Below are 19,374 nucleotides of genomic sequence, written 5' to 3'. Positions count from 1 at the left end.
GATTTATCTCTCGAAAATGAAAATTTCAAAACGCTGTTCCACCTTTTCGAAGCGCTCCTCCTGCTGTTATTCCACGCGTTTGCACTGGCCACGTCAGCCGCACAAAGTCTCGGTTATTTTCCCGAGGCGGAAGCAACAACAGGACAATCCGCGTCCGAGCTCGCGGTGGAGAGAAAAATTAAAAGTCCTACGTACGTCTCGCGCCGTACAAAGGGTTAACGAACAGCCGGGGGATGATCGAGGAGGGGCGAGCGGCGGAAAAGAGTGAACTCCTTTTCTTTCGCGTCCATTACGCGCCATCGGGGCGACGCATCCCGTTTTGAAATTCTTTACGTTTCCGTACGACCCGCTTTCATTATCTCTCCCTCTTTTCCCCGTCCCCGCGTCTCGTCTCGAGTTAAAAATATATTCCTCGAACCCTCGTAACTTTTTTAACATCTTTACACACGCGAAAAGAACGCTTTGGAAATCCGTCGCTGCGTTATTCGCGATAAACTCGTAAAACTTTTCATTTTAAAATCAGATCAGCGAGTTCGTAGAACAACGAAATCTACGAAATAAACTTCCCTTTTCGATAGATTTATCCGCGCGTGTTACACGCGTCGATACATCGACGAGCTGTCAAAAGCGGCGCGGCGGTTCGCTTAAAAAGAGAAACGTGCGTTTCATCCGACCACTTTGTCCATTCTACGCGCGAACCGAATATCAAAGAACGGAAAGGAAAAAATCGAGGGAGAAAGGGAAAGAAAAGAGGCCCGACCAACGAGATAAAGGGGATTATCGATCGTGGGATGAATATTGCTCGCTTTTTCAATTGTTTAACCCGCCCCTCCTCGCGCCAGGTGTTTATCGATTTTCGAACAACCCGCCGCTCTTATTATTCGAGGACAAAACTCGACGTGTTAACACGGAATACCCCTTCTCGATCGTCCTCGCTTTGGCCAAGTTTCCGTATCTTGGGAGGGAGAGGCGGAGGGCTGCGAGTCGAAGGCCGATAAAACTTTGGGGAATTATTTAAATAGCTTGCACTCGATCGACCATTCACCGTGGAGTTGCGGAGTAATCGGCGACGGTCCCACCCTCCGCGAGATTCAATCACGCGACCTCGTTCTCCAATTACTTTCGAGAAACGAGCAATCTTCCTTCTATTAAACGGCCGATCGATTTTACAATTTTGTTGCGTCCACGTTCCTGCCCTCCCTCTTCCTCGGGATTAAACTTTAAAACGTGCGAAATTTGCCAATCGCTTTCTTCCTCCTTTGCGATCGTAAACGAGTTGCAACGAGGAGGAGATTTGAAGGAGACGGCTCGAGATACTCGAGATTAATCGAATCGTTATCCATTATCGTTCGTGTTCATCGATCGTCGATAAGAGCACTTGTGCACGACCGAGTCGACCTTCGAAACTCGTTTTAAGAAAGGATCTTTGCAACGAAATGTGTATAGACGTGGTCGAAGATTAATTTTGAAATCGTATCCTTGAAAACGAGAGTCAAGATGTAACGAAAGCGAAGGAATTGAGATCACGACTCCGTAGGATATATTATCGAGGCACGAAAAAGAATCCTATTTATAGCGGTTTTCAAGGCAAGTCGGAGTTAATAGGGATCTCAGGTGCGCGCCAGTTCGGAAGAGAATGGCTGTAAGGCGGGCCAAAGTGTCGCGCTAATAGGCCTGTCAGTCCAACTGCTGTCGCACTTCTCTTGTTCCGTTAATCGTTGCTTTGTAACACGAACGAAGCGAAATCGGCCCGGACGTTCTCCATTATTAATTAACCGTGTCGTTTGTCCAACTTTTGCTCGTCCCGATAAAATTCGAACGGATTCGCGCATAAAAAGCGAAATTGCGTGAACGAAAATAACGGTAAAGGTCGCCATTTTCCACCCAGCTTCTTGCAACGACGCGTCGGAATTTATTTCAACTTCACCTTGATGAATATTCGTGTTAACATTCTTCACGGATTTCTCTCTGTTTTTCTCGCTGTTATATCAAAAAACAATCGATGGACGATCAATTAAGCTAGCTCGACGCGTTTGATCCGGAGCAGTCGTTCGGTTCACATCTATATACGTTCCTACCAAAGTAGAAATCAATATTTTGAAACGAAACAATTCAGTTTCTACGTAAAATACTCTGCCCGCCCAACCTCGACATACAAATTCGTAATGCAAATTTACAAACAACCGTACGATATAGAAATTAATGCGTATATATATTTTTTAATAGACATCGTACGCGAAACGTTTAAATCAACAACGTGGAGGATATTTTGGCAGGAAATTTTGGCAAGGCGTGTCCAAACTCGAACACGTTTCTACGTCGTAGCAAGAAAATAATTAACGATCGCCTCGTTAAAACCGTGGAAATTTCACGCGTGCACGAAATAAAATAGAATCATCGCCTCTCGCTCTCCCTGTCTCGCGCGCTGAATGGGTGGGAGCGAGAGGGAGAGAGGGGAAAATGGCGAAAAGCTTGGAGCGGAGAGGCGCGTCCAAGTGGAAGGCACGATCGGGAACGGCGGTCCTTTCCTTCCATTCTCTCCCTCTCGGTTTCTTTCTCGTCTCACTCTCACCGGCTCACCGAGAATCGGGGAATGTCCTCGTGGCGAGAGTGGTCGTCAGTGTCTCGGTAGACCTCCATCTGGAACCTAGCTGCGTGCACAGGAAACGGCTGGCTCGCGTGTCGCTCGGTGTCACGTGTAACGGAAACGCGGCGTGCCCGATGACGCCTGGAATCTCAAAGGTAGACGAGGGACCACGGTGATCGCGACGGCTTCGACCCGCTTGCTCGCAGATTCGATTCCCTGTCTCGTCGGTGGTACGTGTGCCGCGAACGCTTCTTGGTGCGATGAAACGGGATTGCCGAGCCGATCGTTCCTCCGTCATTCCTCTCCTCTCCCTGTCGCTTTTCGAAACTTCGAACACGAGTGACGCGTGATGAGAAGAAGCACGCGCCTGTTTTTGGAGAAGCAAGATCGATTGAACGGCGAGAAAGGCAGGTTGTTACCGCTGCGACCGATTGATGGGAGGCATTGTATCGTTGATAGTTGGCTCGTTCGTTGTTAAACGAGGCGTAATTCTTTCGCCCGCGATCCCGATGACATCAACGCTGTAGAAAGCCGCGGTGTGGTTCGCGACCGCGAAAGGAAATTGCTCGAATCACGATGGGGGTGAAAATCTCTCGAACGCGATTTGCGCGCAATTTAATCGAACGATTCAACTGCATTAGACGCGGCGGCCGATCGGCGGCCGGGGAGGGTGCGATCTGTGCCTGGCTGTAATCAGGAGGAAATAATTTGTTTGGTCAAGCACCAGTTACGCGAAATCTGATTGGTTACAGATAATCGATCGGTTTACGTAGCGCGAGGAGGAATTAGGGCCCGTTTGCCGGTTATCATTGCTAATCGTGTTCACTTCGGGAACCCGAATTTTGATTTTCATATTTGCTCGTCTGTTTCGAACGAATATTTCCCCGGAAAACGTGAAAGCGAAATTAATTCGTTCGAACGAGCGCCTAATTGTCCACCAGTCGATCGATAATCTTTCGTTCGCGCGTTAATCACGATATTTTCAATTGCGCGTTAAATACGTTATCGAGAGATAGATTCTTTCGATGACCAATGAAAAATATGTTACATCGTACACGATGTAAGGCGCGAAATTCGGATATCGATTAAACGTTTTTCGCGGTAGAAAAGCACAAAGCAAGCACATTTGAGCAATTTTTCTTTGATCGGTTGGAGATGTTTCGTTTCCGGTTTCTCGCGTTCGCCTTTAAGATTCGAGCCAACAAAAATCGGCGACTCTGTCGGTTCGCGACGGGACGAATGAAAAGGGTGGAAAGCTCGGCGGGGATGAAGAGACTTCGATCCTCCCTCTTTGATATCAGCATTCCTCCCCCCCTACTCTTGCGTGTGGTTTAAATTCACGAAAATCTTCTTTGCCGATTCCTTCCACGACACCAGAGAGCATGCTCGAATCGTTCCATTTCCAATTGTTTTCTCCCGACATCGAAGAATTAAAGCACGAAGAAAATCTAGTGATTCGATCGTTCAGTTCGATAATTTTCTTTATAATTATCTTTAGAATTCCATCATTAACGAGCATTGAGAATAATCATTTTACGTTAAACGAACTTTGCACAAGACGCGACGCTATTTTTATCGTAATTAAATTTTCGCGGCACGCGATATTAGCCGCGCCCTCTAGCGGTTAATCGATAATCGATTCTGACATTAGATCGTGCGCGTCAGTCGTGCGCCCGGTACCGTAACGTTCGTGATCTTTTCGCACGAGTCGTCGTTAATCCTTCATTCGTGAGTTCAAAACCGTTGAGATACTTTCAATTATCGCAGTGTCTTAATCTCGAGTGTGGCAATTCCTCGTTTTCGAATCGCGTGAACCTCGGGCGAAGCTTTCAATGTAATTCGCGTAAATACTCTTCGCGATTCCTTCGAATGGTTTTCGAGTGTGTCGATACACGGTGTGTTCCGATGGTGTGTTCTAGCTGAAACAAGTGCTGCGGGGAGTCGACAAATTTCAAGTGCCGCGAAACGATCTTACGCTTTATATGCTGTGCAACCGCAACTAAAGTTAAGGACGAGACGAAGAACGAGGAGAGGAGAAGAGAAAGACAGCGAGGGAGAAACTGCTTTAACCAGTTCGAAAAAACGGTGAGTCGACGAAATAAAGTTTAAAAGCTTTTACTCGTCGTTACTCTTGACGCGTAATTATCCTATAATTTAATAGTTTTCGAAGTGATAACTTTGTGAAAATCGCGAGGTAAAAGATAGAAATTGGTAGGAAATGGCGGAAAATGGCGGGAAATGGCGGGAACATGGCGGAACATTATGTGACGTCACCATGACATTTATCGATTTCGCAACAATAATCGATAATCGATAGAGATGGCGAATACATATATCGAGACGTAAGTGCGTGTAACGTTCATTTCTAATCATCGATACGATTTATTTTCAAGCGATGCATATTCGGTCGTGATATTAGATTCTTCTTGTAAAATTTCGAGGCTATCGCGACATCTGTGAATCGTGAAACTGTATGTGAAACTATATTTCACATACACGTGCGCAATGTCTCGGCACGTTTCGTCAAATGTTTCGGAATATATATTTTTCTATATATTTTCTTTTCTTTGTACTCTTGATTATTTTTTAATTTTCTGATTAATTTTTTAGAATCGTAAAAAAAACTTTTATGCTTGAAACTTCACGTTATATATATGAATACGTAGGATCATCGTGTAGGAGGTTATGTTCGAAAGAAACACGTTTCTATCCTTTTTTGATAAGAATGAAAGTCAAAAATTAGTTTTTGGAGATTACGAATTTTAAGTGTACATTTCTTACATTTCTTACACACGACAAAATATTAAATTTAACGGACAAGACAGGTTTAAGTTTTGACATAAACAGTTTCGCGAAGAGTTAACGAGTAATTAAATAAACGGGAAATTATTTCCGTTCGAAGATAACTTTTTGCGAGGATGTATAATTTTGATGTACGAACGGTAATAATTCTCGCGATAAAATTAACCAAAAAATGTTGTATATCCGATAATAGACGACTCGTGGAGGAATTTTGCTTCGTTGAGAATAATCTTTCCATTTTGAAATTTTTCACGTCTTTTCTAACGAAGATTACCGCGGGGAGGGGATGGAAGTAGACAAGGCAACGAACGAATTTACCGAACATTTGCCTGCTAATTCACCTATGCGAACAGTGTAATCCGGTTATATTGTCGAAACCACGGGAATGTGCGGCTGCGTACCTGTGCGGTTAATAGAACCTCTCCTATTCTCCGTCTATTCGCGCGGGTACACGCGTCCCCTGGTGTATTTACACGTGCGCGATTTGGTAGACGCGCGCGTGTGTGCGTCGCCTGGCCGGTATGCACGGCTCGGCCGCGAACAAAAGGGCGAGAAAGAAAGGAACTGGGTCAATGTGATTTCGCGAACTCTTTCCGTACCCGCGATCGCAATTTAACTTGCACGACCGCGTGTTGTTCGTCGTGTTTTACGAACCTCCGTTGCCCCATTTCGCCTTCCTCCATTCCACGTCCCGTTTAAGCGAAAGAACAACCTTTTAATGGGTGTAATCGGGCCGATTTTCACGGACAAAGGAATTCCACGACGAAATTTGCGCCCACCTGTCAACACTTTTCTTCGAGAGGAAACGTTGCTCCCGAGTATTCGATATCGGTGTACCGTTTTACCGGTTTGCCCACTTTCACTTCACAATCGTCCTAACACGATTTCAATACGATCTCTCGTCCGATAATAATAACGATCAACCAGGGTTACCCTTTCGTTTTCGTGGATTTGAAAAATCGGGCCAGCCAGTGGGCGGATGAGAATAGAGAAAAAGCGGGAACAAGGTGGGACGAAATTCCGTGTCTCGATTATCGATCCCACACCTCCCCCCTCGCTACGTGTCCCGCAATCGAATTGGCCGGTTTGTCGGGGCTTGGCGAACGTTTGCCCGCCAATTTACTTAGGCACGACGTGCGTGAACCTGCGACAACCTCGTTAACGTTATCGGGCACACGGTAACGTGCAAATGCGCCGCGATTATCGCCCGGTGCAAATTACGCTCATCCCGCGGATTAAAATTTTCACGGCGCGCATCTCGCGAGAATTAAGGAAAGAATCGAGAATTGTGGGGCAATGGAGATTTTATTCGCGACTTAATTGCTCTTGATAGACTTTTTTACTAATCGAGTCGGAGAGAACGTCTCCATCGAGAACCTCTTAGTCCTTCTTATCGTTATTATAAGAGAGCTTTTCGCGAAGTGAAAATAGAGGAGAAAGTCTGTGTTATCCTCCTCCCGGAAGTTTGGAAGAGCATACACGCGACGTGAAGAAGCTCGAAGACAGCCAGAGAGAAATCGTAGGGAATCGTGATCGATCGAAGCGCGATTAATTAAGACGTTTGTGTTAATTATCTTCCGATAAACACGTTTTCGTCGTAAATTGGAATGGAATTTTAGACGTCGCATAAGCAGCCTGGCACGATTGTTAATTTTCGGGTTGGACGTCGTATTATCCGAGGGCGCAAATTGCCTCTCTTGGAACGAACTCGAGAGTTACCTGGACGTCTAATGGGGTTGGCTCGTACTCGCCGCGGATTTAAACAACCTCCGCCCGGGAGCCAACTTAACTTCCAGTTAACCACGCTCGCGAATCTCTCGTTTCCTTTTCCTCGAGGGTTGAAACTCTCGTTTCGACCGGATCGAAATTAAGAAAACTCTCGTGACTCGGTTTAATTCCGTCCAACAGCGACGCGACGATACGTATTTTAAACTTTCGAGGAAAAAGGGGACGAAGATTGAAATATTTCACGCGTAAAAATGAATTGTTCCAGGATCGAATCGCATTTTTCACAGCTTCCAAAATCGGTATTTATTACGTTCCGTGCGTATCGTATCGCGTACCCTTCTCTCGGCATCCACGATAATAAATCGAATCTCGGCTCGATTGTTTCCCGTTGTTAAATATTTACAAAGAACCCGTGTATTTTTTTTCCCTGCAATTTGTTCCACGGTAAACAGAATCGGCGAGCGCGCCACGGTCATCGAAATTGCATAAATTTTATTATCAATTGACCAATTCTAGCGCTTTTTCCCCGTACGGTATTATCGACGTCCGATCGAACGAGCATCGATCGTGATTCCGGCGTGCTCGTTTTTCTAAATAAAAACAGAGTCGTTCGATAATTCCCTCCCCCGAATTTTGTTTCCCGCTGCAAAATACTCGATTTCGATACTCGTTCGACGATGATCGATTCGACGCGAGAATTTATATTCCACAGGGATTATTATTCCGTATGGTTTGCAGCGGGTGAATCTGCAGAGGTGAATTGGTTCGAATAAGTTGCTAGATAGACTAGAATACCGGTTGTTTAGATATCGATTATCGGATATTTGATTCGATTAAATCCGAATACCGATTCGTTCATCCCCGATTACGCATAACCGATATAACTTTTGTTCGTATAATACTCTTTTACGCGATATTATACAATTATACTCATCCAATTATTGATATCAGCTTTATCCATCTGACGAGTGATCAAGATGTCGCGCAAGTATTGGTTCAAATAAATAAATATCAGACGGTTAACAGTTAATTCCTCTTGAAATTGCATGGACGAATGAAAAAGGAACTCGTTCCGTTGTACCCAAGTTGGAGCCTTATTTGCATACCGTCTTACGTCACCCAATCTGGCGCGACGAGTACTATAATTCTCGTAACCGCGACACTCGTCCCCTTTCCAACTCGGCGGCGGAGACGGGGAACGGTTGGAAACGGAACCGAGTCGAAATGACTCGGGAAGTGCTAAACCGCGAAACGTCGCGAAATAATCGTCGTTGCGGATTCGCCACCGTCCTCGCGCCCGTCAATTACATCCGCCAACAATTCCGCCATCCTTCTTCCTCTATTCGCGATCTGTCTTTAGCGAAGGATTCGAAATTGCCACGATTAATCCGTCCCTCGCTTTCCTTCTCGTTCGAGTCTATTTTTTCCCGCGGAACGTGCGTTTAAGTGGAAATTTCGAGCGAAACGAAACGATCGAGAGAAGCGCATTGAACAAAGCGGGGAAAACTTGTCGCTTTATTCGCGTGGTTAAAAATTGATGGCATCGCGCTCGAACGAGTTTGACCGTTGGTCGGATCGTTCGGGCAACATTCCAATCTTTTCGAAACTAATTACAGTGGCGGAAATTCATATTGATCTCGTCGATTAATTAAATAACGCGATCGCTAATTTTCTACCTCGAGACTCCATCGCCGCGATATGAAATAACAATTTCGAACGGGAAATTTTCTCGCAACGACAGCCGGTAATCTCGATCGTAATATTTCCATTTCGATGTTGCGGCCCGGCTATTCATTTCGCGTTACATACATTTCCAATAATTAAACTTCTCATTATCCCCTTCTTCATTTTCGAGGCGTCGTTGTGTTTATCGGTGACCGTGCTTTCCGCCTCATTTAACAAACGGAATGGACAATTAACGCGACGATCGAGTTTAAAAATCATTCAACTCCCCCCTCCTTCTGCGGTTCTTCACCGAAACGGACCGAAAATTGTCGCTGCGATTTATTCTCCGCGCGGTGGACACCGAATCGACGGTTGAAAAATTCAAGGACCGATCCGCGCACGGAATACAAATTTTCGCGCTATCATTTCTCCCCCCGAGCCGAATATTCCGTTCGAAACGGTGCGCTCGGCGATTTTCTCGTATTTACGTTGACACCTTGTACTCGTCGTAATTCTTTTATTAACCGGCCATTTATTCAATTACGTCGGAAAAGATTCTCGCGAAACATTTTATTATTCGCTTTATCCGGCTCGGATAATAATGTATTGATTGCCCGTTTCTGCTCGTTTTATTGCGTCGTTAAAAACTTCATAAAAGGCGATATTGAGGGAAAAAAATTAAAACAAACGAGCCATTTTTTCATACAACGGTTTTTTTTATAAAACGAAGCAATTTACAATACGACAAAATGTACGATGATCCTAATTGTAGAAAGAAACAATTAAAACGAACCGTTACAACTCGTTCCACGAGCTTTCAAATAATTTCTCGGTAAACGAAACATCGTGACTAACGATCCTTTTACGTAAACGTTAGATCAAGGTAAAACGATCGCCGTGCGTATCCATCTATTTCCGCCTGCCGTTCGAGCTCTAATTACGCCCCCCTCCCGAACGTTGATGCTTTCTAATCCCCGTTCTGGACGCACGTGTTCTTTTGTCTCGCGGAGCGAAAAAAGGAAAATCCGCGCTCTCGATTATCCGCGATACGCGAGATAACCGCGCTCGATTTCCCGCTCAACGAGGGGAATGTTAGTTTTCGAGGATTAAAGGGGATGGGAGAGGCATCGTCCGGCCCGATATACCCGAAACCGGCTTCCCCGGAATAATTCGGTTGGAACCGCTTTTGTTTCGGATTGGGAAAAAATGGCGGGCCAAATTGGAGCGTGTTTACGGAAACGAAGCGAATTTTCGTTTCGTGCAATCAACTTGCACAGCATGTTAGGGAGAGAGATTTTTCTCGGATGTCTCGCTAATTGGCTGCTTGTTTCTTGCTTGGTCACCCTTTTTTCGTAATCTCGTAATCTCGTTCGATGAGAACACGAATTATTCTCCGTTATCTCTCTTTGGGGCTAAGTTGGGGCTAATATTCGATGGAAACGCGTAGCCGGATAATATCCCGTTTCTGATAGGTCGCCGTTTAACCTGGTTGCGCTGTTGGTTACGTAACAATTACGTAAGGTCATCGTGTGGCAGTGAATGCAACCAGGTGGGTTTATTGTTCCGTCGTCGAAGGATAGAACGGATCGCGGTGAAAATGCACGGGTGACGCAACGCGCCAATACCGTTTATTTCCCTCGCACGCGTGGAATTCGCGAGGTGTAAACGTGGTATCTGGTCCCACGAAGGCGTAACGTAGAAATTTTCATCCATTTCCTTGGCTTTTTTCGAGCGTGCGCCGCGTGGAAAACGCTATTTATACCAATTGATCATCGAAACTCTTGGCCAACGATGAACTCCACCGTCATCGTTTCGAAAAAACTATTTTCGAGAGTTTAATAATTTTGAGTCGACTCGCGTCGTAGCGCGAGTTTGGAGCAAGAAACCGTTTAATCGATGAAAACGGGAGCAAGAAATGACGGAGGTTAATGGTAACGCGATTCGGCCCAGATATGATTTCACACGGGAGGAATGCGGCCTCTATCAATCTCCGGCGAAGTCACCGGTCGGATCGCAAACAACTGGTCTAAGAACTCGTTTTAGAAGCGAGACGTGACCCAGCCGGCGAGTGTCCCGAATGCTCGTCGAGCGACGACCGAAGCGGCCACGTTTCGAAAGAACTTTACCATTTGCTTCGCGACGTCGCGAGTCCCGATGATACCCGCCGACACTTGGCAAATTGAAGCGGAGAGGAAGTCGGTAGCTCCGGAGCGAATATCAGGGAAGATGGCGAAACTGTTGTAGAACCGCGGCGAACGATGGTGCAACTTTGACAACGATCGGGATGGAACCCACTTAGGATACGTACAAGTTTGCCAGACCGTAGTGGACACGGTACAATTCCTCTGGATTCGGCCAAATTTCTGCCCGACTAAACTATGCCACCGTAACCGAATCGATCTTTTCCTCCCATCCCGTTTTCTCTAAAATTCCTTATCTCTTCGATCATCGACCGATACGATTCGCCAATGATTTGTTTTCCTAGTGAAACGTGTAACCGCGACCGGATATTCCCTCGTTTTTCGCGTATTCCGATCGAGTAGAAGCGATCCAGTCTAATCGACGTGCCCCTGCGTTCGCTTCTACCCGATTCGACTAACTTTCCTATCGTCTCGGTGATTCTATCGACGTTTCGCATTGTCCCTTGAATTTTGATCACCGTGTACAACGTTTGCGCATCGAACGGACTAGGAATGTTTAGATTACGTTCGAAAATAGAACGATGCTCTCTTTCCTCCGAATCGTTAATCGATGAAATTCGTATTTCCTCGCTTCTCTCGGTATATATATTTATATATATTTGGTCGATTCTCGAGCAATTCGCGAGTAATTGAAACTCACGGCGCGCGCACGGACTTTATTAAACTCGAGCAATGAAACTTTACACGCGGCGTTATTCTTTTTGAACGATCGGGGAGAAAGTTTTCTCATCGCGATAAAAACGATCCTCGTTTCATCGAGACGAAATTCGGGAAGCAAATTCGTCGCGAATAACGTCGCCTCGCGCAAATCTTTCTCCTCCCTTCGATTTTTCATTTTTCTGCACAGAACGGAGGCGATCTCTGTGAATTATTGTCATTATTATTATTCGTAGTAAAAAAACTTGGATAAAAATTTTAGTCGATGACGATCGAAATACATGGACGCGAAGATGGAAGAAAATTGGAAAAATCAAAGGGCGGCAACGTTCAATTTCAAAATCGTCATAGCGGTAATTATGCCTCGCGGCCATTGCGTAATTAGCGTTTTTTATCCCCTCGGACGTAAAACGCATTTTATGGACGATATTAACGGTAATGGACGCGGAGGTGGTAGTAAAAGAGGGTCGATGGACTTTATCGATACTCTCCTCCCATCTTCCTCTCGAGATCGTAAAGCGAATCGTCGTCTCGATTCTTCTTCCAGGTAAAAAACCGTATTTCGATCCCAATCAAATAAGATTTATCGGCGAGTAAACCGTTCCCTCGATAATCAATCCTTATTTACGTAGGACGTAAATTTAGAGAAATTTACGGTGGAAGTTTATTAGGTGGTCGTTTGTCGGTTTATCGGGGTGACAACTAGGCAAATTAGCGATTGTTGGGGCAAAATTTGGTTTGCGCGGCGATCTCGTTTGACACGAACGAAAAACTCTTTCGTTTCCCCATTGAATTCTCTTTCGACTAATGAGAGTTTCATCCGCTCATCGGATTCCGCGTGACAAATGGTCCTTCCCTTCGCCGATGCAAACTTGCTTCATTAAAACGGCTGCATTAATTTGTCACAGATTCGCGAGCTCCAATCTCTTGAATTTCCGTCTAGGATTATGTCAAAGAGGAACCACCCATCCCTCGAATACATATCTGCCACCCCGACTTTCTACCTTCTATTTATCCTCTAGGAAGCACCCTAGAGCTGTACGCGCGCTCCCTTGAAAAAATTTCGCTTTATTAAAGCGTGAAAAATCATAGGATAAATTACACAAAACTTTCGAGAACATCGAACCGATTTTTCACCTTGGAAAGGAAAAACAACGCGGAAAGTTTGTCTCTTACCAAGTAAAAAAGTTTCCACCGACCGAGAGTCCGCTCAACGAACGATTCGTCCAACGATTCGAATGCGACGCCGAGTGAAGCGATCGTTCGAGAGATCGAGGCATCGACTTGCGAGTCGAGCAGGCGATCAGCTGACTCAGGAGATGGCGCAGGTGATTCGTGTCACCTGTGTACCTTCCCCCTCCTCCTTCTCCTCCTCCTCCTCTTCGTTCGAAAAGATCACGATTAGGCCGACCTTTCGATGGTTGACCGCCCTGGAAAAGGTAAATCCTGGCTTCAGGTGAGCAAACAGGTGCATTCGACCAGGGGATCAGGTGACGCGAGAGATCGCGTTTCGAACCGGTTCCTCGCTCGCTGGAATCTCAGGTGCGCGACGAGTACCTCGATCGAGTGGAGACGTTTCCTCCATTTTCGTTATATTTTTCGTTTATTTGGAACCCGCTATTCAATTATTAACGCATTTTTCGCCGTACATTTACATAATTTACGACATTAATGTAACCAGATTAATTAAAAATGATGATTTAGCTCGCTCCAGCGGAATTATATTAGTCGTGTAATAAATTAATTATTTTGCTAATTGCGTTATAAACTCGCTTGATTTTTTTATCAACGCCTTCCGTAATTAATATTGTTATAACGAGTTTACGTATTTTTCGGATTAAAATCTCTCCGACTTTCATCTTTTCGACGAAATTTAAATTTACGCACGTTTCCACGGAAATAGTTGAAACGCTAATATTCGTGTCGTAACGCGAACGTAACGGAGAACGTAGAGCGAAAGCCACTCGATTCGAGCGAGGAGAAAAGAAAAGTAAGAGGAAGATTGGCGATCCTCCTTCTCGCTTGTTGTCCTGGTATCGAACACCTGTTCGCGCACCTGAATCACCTGGAACGTGAATTTATCTGCGCACACGGGGTCACTCGTCGAGAGTCCTCCTTGCGATCTTTACCGCTCTGGTAGAGGAGCTGTCGTTTTGTTTTAACCCTTTCGAACCTATGACTTCCCTTTCCAGGGAACAATCCGAGTAACTCGCCCTTCGATCCTTCCTTCCAATCCAATCCAACACCGGTTCTTCTTTTTCGAACACAAGTTTTCTCCTAAAATTTATTATTTTAGAAATCCGTGCTAATTTTTCGTACACGTATACGACGTTCTGGTCGTCTGGAATAGATTAGAATTTTAAAATCAGCCACGTATTTATATTCGTTTACAAAACGTGTTTAAATTTCTAGGTCAACGGTCTAGCTATTAAAATATTGAAATAGAAAGAAAGGATGTCTGTTGTTCAAACACGAAGAATACGTTATTACTTTTGACATTCAATTCGATGGTCATTTGCGTGCGCGTGTAATTTATTAAGAGAAGACGAAACAAAATTTCTTCGAGCCGCGATCGATCAACGAAGGAAACATTTGTGTTTACACGGGCTGTTTAAAATTGCCGAGAGCCGGTATACGCTAATATTTTCGAAACAAGAGATATGTTTTTTATTTACAAGATACACACGGACGCGTCGTTCGGTCGTTGGTCGTCAATTCAGGTATATCGGCCGATTCCGTATGTCAGGAGAGCAGGAAATGCAGGTAGAGAACATCGATCGCGTCCCACCTGAGGCGAGTGCAACGTGCAACGTGTCTTGGTGCACTCGACTCTGTGAATATCGTTGTAGTGCATCTCGGACTAGGACAGTATACTTCGACCATTCGTCGTTACAGTTTTGCCGGATGAAATCGAGGGGAAGAAAGTTTTTCGAACTTATTCAAGGATTGGAACGAGCGTTAAAGATCGACCGACTCGTCGCAATATCATCCGGAGGATGATATTCATGCGCTTTGCGATGATGATTAGATTCTCATTTTTATCGCACGATGCGATTTTTCACGCTTCGTGAACGGGAACGATATTGGATTCCATTCTCGACGAAAGAGGAGATAATAAAGAAGATTCGAGAAATACCAGAGAGGATGTTAAAACTTGTAATCGCGTTCCGATTTCATACGACTTTCTACGGAAAAATTTCCTCGATCGCTTCGCCAGCATTTATTTCATCTTAGCAGCTCAAGAATTAAAATTCGAGTCGACACTTGGAAGATAACGTTACGAACGTAATCTTAGTTTTATCGAATCGGGATGATGATTAGTTTCCGAGTAAATTAAAAAGGGGGAAATTCGTGTCGCGAATGTTGCCAGTCCAGAAGAAAATGGACTATCGATCGCGTGGAATCGCAAACGGGGACACGGGCGACGAAACTGGCGCAAAAGGTGTCCCTCCGAACTTGTTTTCGTTAAAAAACGATATTAAACTCGCGTTTATTAACCGTCCGATTCGAAGCGAAGATTTCGAATGCTGAAAAAGATTAAAAGTCAGCGCGACACGGCCGAACCCGAATAACGATAAACGTTGGGGAGATTTGCATTTGTCCCAATTTCACGGAATACGAAAGTGGCGAATCTATCGCGTTAATTCAACGTTTCACGAGTAAACCGGAGCTTTTCTCCACGATTTGGAAAAGTGAACATTTGTTCGCAGCGTTGTCCGACTGCCGACAATTATGCGATCTCTATTCGATTTCTATTCGGACCCGTACGGATCCACGTGTGGACGAATTATTCGTGCTCGTTCGTACGTTAAATAATACACCGGCTATTGATTTCCCGTCAATAAACGCGTTCTCGTTCGGAAACGCATAGACGGGAACGATGGAAACGGAAGCTTTAACGATCCCCTGTGTCGTCTATTCGTAACGATAGAATCGAATATATTATTAATCGTCGGACGAGTGCGTAAATTTTTTCAATTCAAATTTCCTTTAAATTGTCTCGTTAACGAAACGAATCGACGCGATCGAGCAAACGCTTGGAAGTGTACGAATTATCATTTCTTAAATTACCACGTGCACGTAAAGAAAGGATACAGCGATGGCGCGCGAGAAAAGGAAAGGCGAGGTAAGACTCGGTCGACGTCCACCGATTTCTTGTTAACCTGTTACCTCCTCGTGCGGTTTACCCCTACCATGGATGTGGACGGTTGGAAACAAGCGGCGGCAAGAGGAGAAGGAAGGAAGGAAGGAAGGAAGGGATGGAGGAGCGATGGGAGGTGGGGATGGAGAACCGCGACCTTACACCTTGGCCGTCCACGGGTGCGACATCCTTCCATATCTGGTACCCTGTTCGCCCACGCTCGTGGAATTTACCTGAAAAGGAAATCCGAGCTTCCTTTACCTGCTCACGCGCGTTGTACGTGTGCTCGTCACGCGGCGAGAACATCGACGCGCCACCACCTCGCCGCGTTGCCTCTCGTGCTCCCCTGGTATCCCGACTCGTGCAAATCATCCAGACATCGCGTGGATCGGCCCACGAAACTTTCGCGTTTCGTTCGCCTTTCGAGCTACGAGAAACTGTTAGTTGGCTGTATGGGACGAACGGAGGAGTCTCGAAACGGAGGAGTTAATTCGGAGGGCTATCGATCCAATCTTTTCGTCCGTGGTAACGACGGCCGTTTGAGATTGTTTGCGAGTACTCGATATTTAATCGCGACGTTTCGATCGACCGTTTAGCAGGAGTAATCTTTTATCCTTTTGCTCGATTTCAAATAATTGTATTTCACGTATTCGTGGATATACGTAGATATACAAGTGCAAGTACGAAATACAAAAGAAATTAGGGAATCGAAATGGAATATATGCGCGTACGCTTTGACAAAGCGTGGAATTCGGGTGGGAGGGGAATTCGGGTAGAGGGAGAAGGAACGTACGAACGAAAGCTTCGAAGATAAAGGTGGGAGGTGTGGGCGTTGGACCAGGTAAAAGGCTGCACCTCTGGTTCCCAGGCGAGCAGCAGATGGAAGAATCAGTTTGATTGCAGGCGCAGGTTGCATCGATGCTAAAAGCAATCGCGTGTAATGCCCACCGATATCCTCTATCATCTCCGAAAAAATGATCATCCATGTAATAAACCTCGATATTCGTGGATCCCTCGCGTTTCAACCGTTTCACAGCTAGTCACGATCGCTCCAACGCGTAAAATTTCATTTCACGTGATCGTCGTCGTTTTATCCTTTAGTATTGTCCTTCCTTTTTTTTTTTTTTTTTTGAAACTATAACGAATCGTTCTCGGTAAAATGAAATCTCATCGAGATTCAGAAATTCAGAATTATTTATAGAAATAACGATCCTACCTTTCGCGTATCCATTTTCGTTCTTTTTTTATCATTATCGATATCTACGATGACGTAAGCGTTGGCGGAGTTCACAGCTTACCTCGATATTCTTACGCGAATGTTTCGCAAAATTTGAACGACGTTACTCTTTGTTCCGAAAACCGAGCTACTTGATGATCGTTCCCGCGAGCGAGGGCAGTCATCCGGCATCGATTAACATTCATCGGACGACGGTGCTCGGCGGTGGACGCCTGCGTAATAATCCGTAAGGGTTGGTCACGCAGGTGCAAAACGTAACGCGTTGCCAGACGAATCGACGTGCGCAGAGTCGCTGGTTATTGGTATCGCGGTAACCGGCTAGCAGAAACGCCTCGAAGCTCTTTCACGAGCGAGAAGTCGTTTCACTTTCCTCGTTGCGGAGGTCCTAGATAGAGAGTCCAGTCCGAAGGACGAAGCGGGTCGTTGATCGAGGTTCTGGTATCTTTCGAGATCCGTTTTGCGCGTTGAATAAATTGGTTCGATTCGAATCGAGAAACGGACTAATCGGTATCCGCTCGGTTTAAAGAGGCGTTGGAAACAGACGTACGGTTGATCGTTCTCTTTTTTTCTTATTCGTGTCAAATTATTTTTAAATATTCGTTTTAAGGTCGATCGTCGCTCGTGGCGGAGCGAGTGTCCTTTATCCTATTACGGGTCGCGTCGTTGCGACCGTTTTTCTCTCGTGTGTTATCGATCGCCTCGCACGACGCATGGAACGAGGTTGCGGTAGCGTGCAACACTCGCCATATAAGAGGGTATCATGAGAACGAGAAAGTGGTCCCCGGTTATGCAAAAACCCTGACATTCCGATACACGGAACGGGAACGTTCTCGCCGATTATTCCGTGCTCGGCGAGTTAAACGACAAAGCGGTCCCGATGGTTTTACACGCGAGCCACAAATTATCGAAACGCGTTCGATATTCGTTTCGAGAGATCGAGAGATAGCTCGTTGAAGGTATTACGTCGTAAATTAAGAGAGATTATCGGAACGAGTCGGTACGTCGGAATAATTTTATTCGTAAGAAAATATGCATATCTCTCTCTAGACAACGCTTCGTTAACGAAGAACGATCGTCTGAAAAATAAAATAAATTTAGGAAGTTACGGTGTTGTCCAATTTCCAGGCACGCGTTCCATCGATCACAAAGCGGCAAAAGCCCTCCCCTCCCCTAGCTCCCTAAACCACGACGTTTAATTAAATTCCGCAAGCTGGAAGGCCGGTTGTAATCCCGGACTAATGTACGCACGGTCTGCTTATGCTTACCATAAAGCTACCCCTAGAGAAATCCCGGTCCAGGTGAGCTCCCGGGACAGATGTATCGATCAGTCGGTTAATTAAATGCCTGCTAGTCTATCCCCACGGATCCTCCACCCGTCCTCTGATACCCTGTTACCCTCCACCGGTCCCTTGCCCCCGCGGTTTTTCCGCTCAAACTCTCGAGACGAGAGCGGATTTTCATCGATCAACAGGTGGCCTTTAGCCCTTGCGCTCGCCTACCATCCTCTCCCGATCCCCTCAAACCTACAACTTTTTTTTCTTTTTCTCTCTTCACTCTCTGCCCAACTTCTTTTTCTTTCTTTTTTTTCTTTTTTTGACTTTCAATCGAGATCCTTCCTTCGCCTTTCTTTACGTAAAATCAACGGAGATCTTCTTTTTAATTGGGTCGAATATGATCGTTTCCGCGCACGTGACTCGGAAATTCGTTTACACGTCGATTAAAATTTCACCGAAGGAAACGGGCTCGGCTCGCTCGTTTTCGCTTTATTCGTCGATCGTCCAAGCGAATTCGTCGATTGATTTCGGTAGTTGACGTCGAAAAACCAAAAAGGGCGACACCTGCATGAAACGGCGTGCGAGATCGGTAATGAGATATTAAACAGGAGGGACGCGTAATGAAATTTCAAATACGATTTAAATTAATCGCAGGCGGTTTAATTCATCATCTTGTCTCCTTTTGTAAAATATTAATAAGCCGGCCCCGGCAACGAACGACAGCCCCTGGATTTAATATCCAGGAACGATTGGAAAATACCCGACAGTTGCGCGGATCGGAAATCGAGCCAACGTTTTCACGAGTAATTATTCGTCCGGGTGATCGACAGAGGTCGGGATAATTGGATCCGATTCGATTAAAGTTCGGAGTCGGGACAATTATCAAAACTGGGAGAAATCGCAACTTCTACCAGCCTGTCTAATTATCGGCAACGAGAAATCGATAGTTTGGCGAACACCGTTGTTCCAATAATAGGAAAACTCGGGGCATATATTATTTATACACGCAGATTCCTGGAGAAACGTTGGACATTTTTCTCGATAGACGAGATTTCTCCTCGAACACCGATCGACGGATGAGA

The 19,374-nt window shown here is 45.4% G+C and overlaps 1 protein-coding gene across 2 annotated transcripts in view; it reads left to right on the top strand.

Moving 5' to 3' along the window:
• The first annotated feature begins 2,599 nt into the window (after window positions 1-2,599).
• The window catches only part of LOC107998589 (C-type lectin 37Db), a 58,054-nt gene continuing 41,279 nt past the window's right edge, over window positions 2,600-19,374 (top strand). The window contains exons 1-2 of one of the 2 annotated variants that reach the window (XM_017057934.3): window positions 2,600-2,742; window positions 4,507-4,672. The gene's annotated coding sequence lies outside the window, so the exon portion shown is untranslated. Of the gene's footprint in view, window positions 2,818-4,506; window positions 4,673-19,374 lie in introns of both variants that reach the window. The other variant, XM_028667059.2, reaches the window with a different exon arrangement.

This window comes from Apis cerana, linkage group LG11, assembly GCF_029169275.1.
Source record: "Apis cerana isolate GH-2021 linkage group LG11, AcerK_1.0, whole genome shotgun sequence".
Lineage (NCBI taxonomy): Eukaryota > Metazoa > Arthropoda > Insecta > Hymenoptera > Apidae > Apis > Apis cerana.
This window is presented reverse-complemented; position numbering and strand designations above follow the sequence as displayed.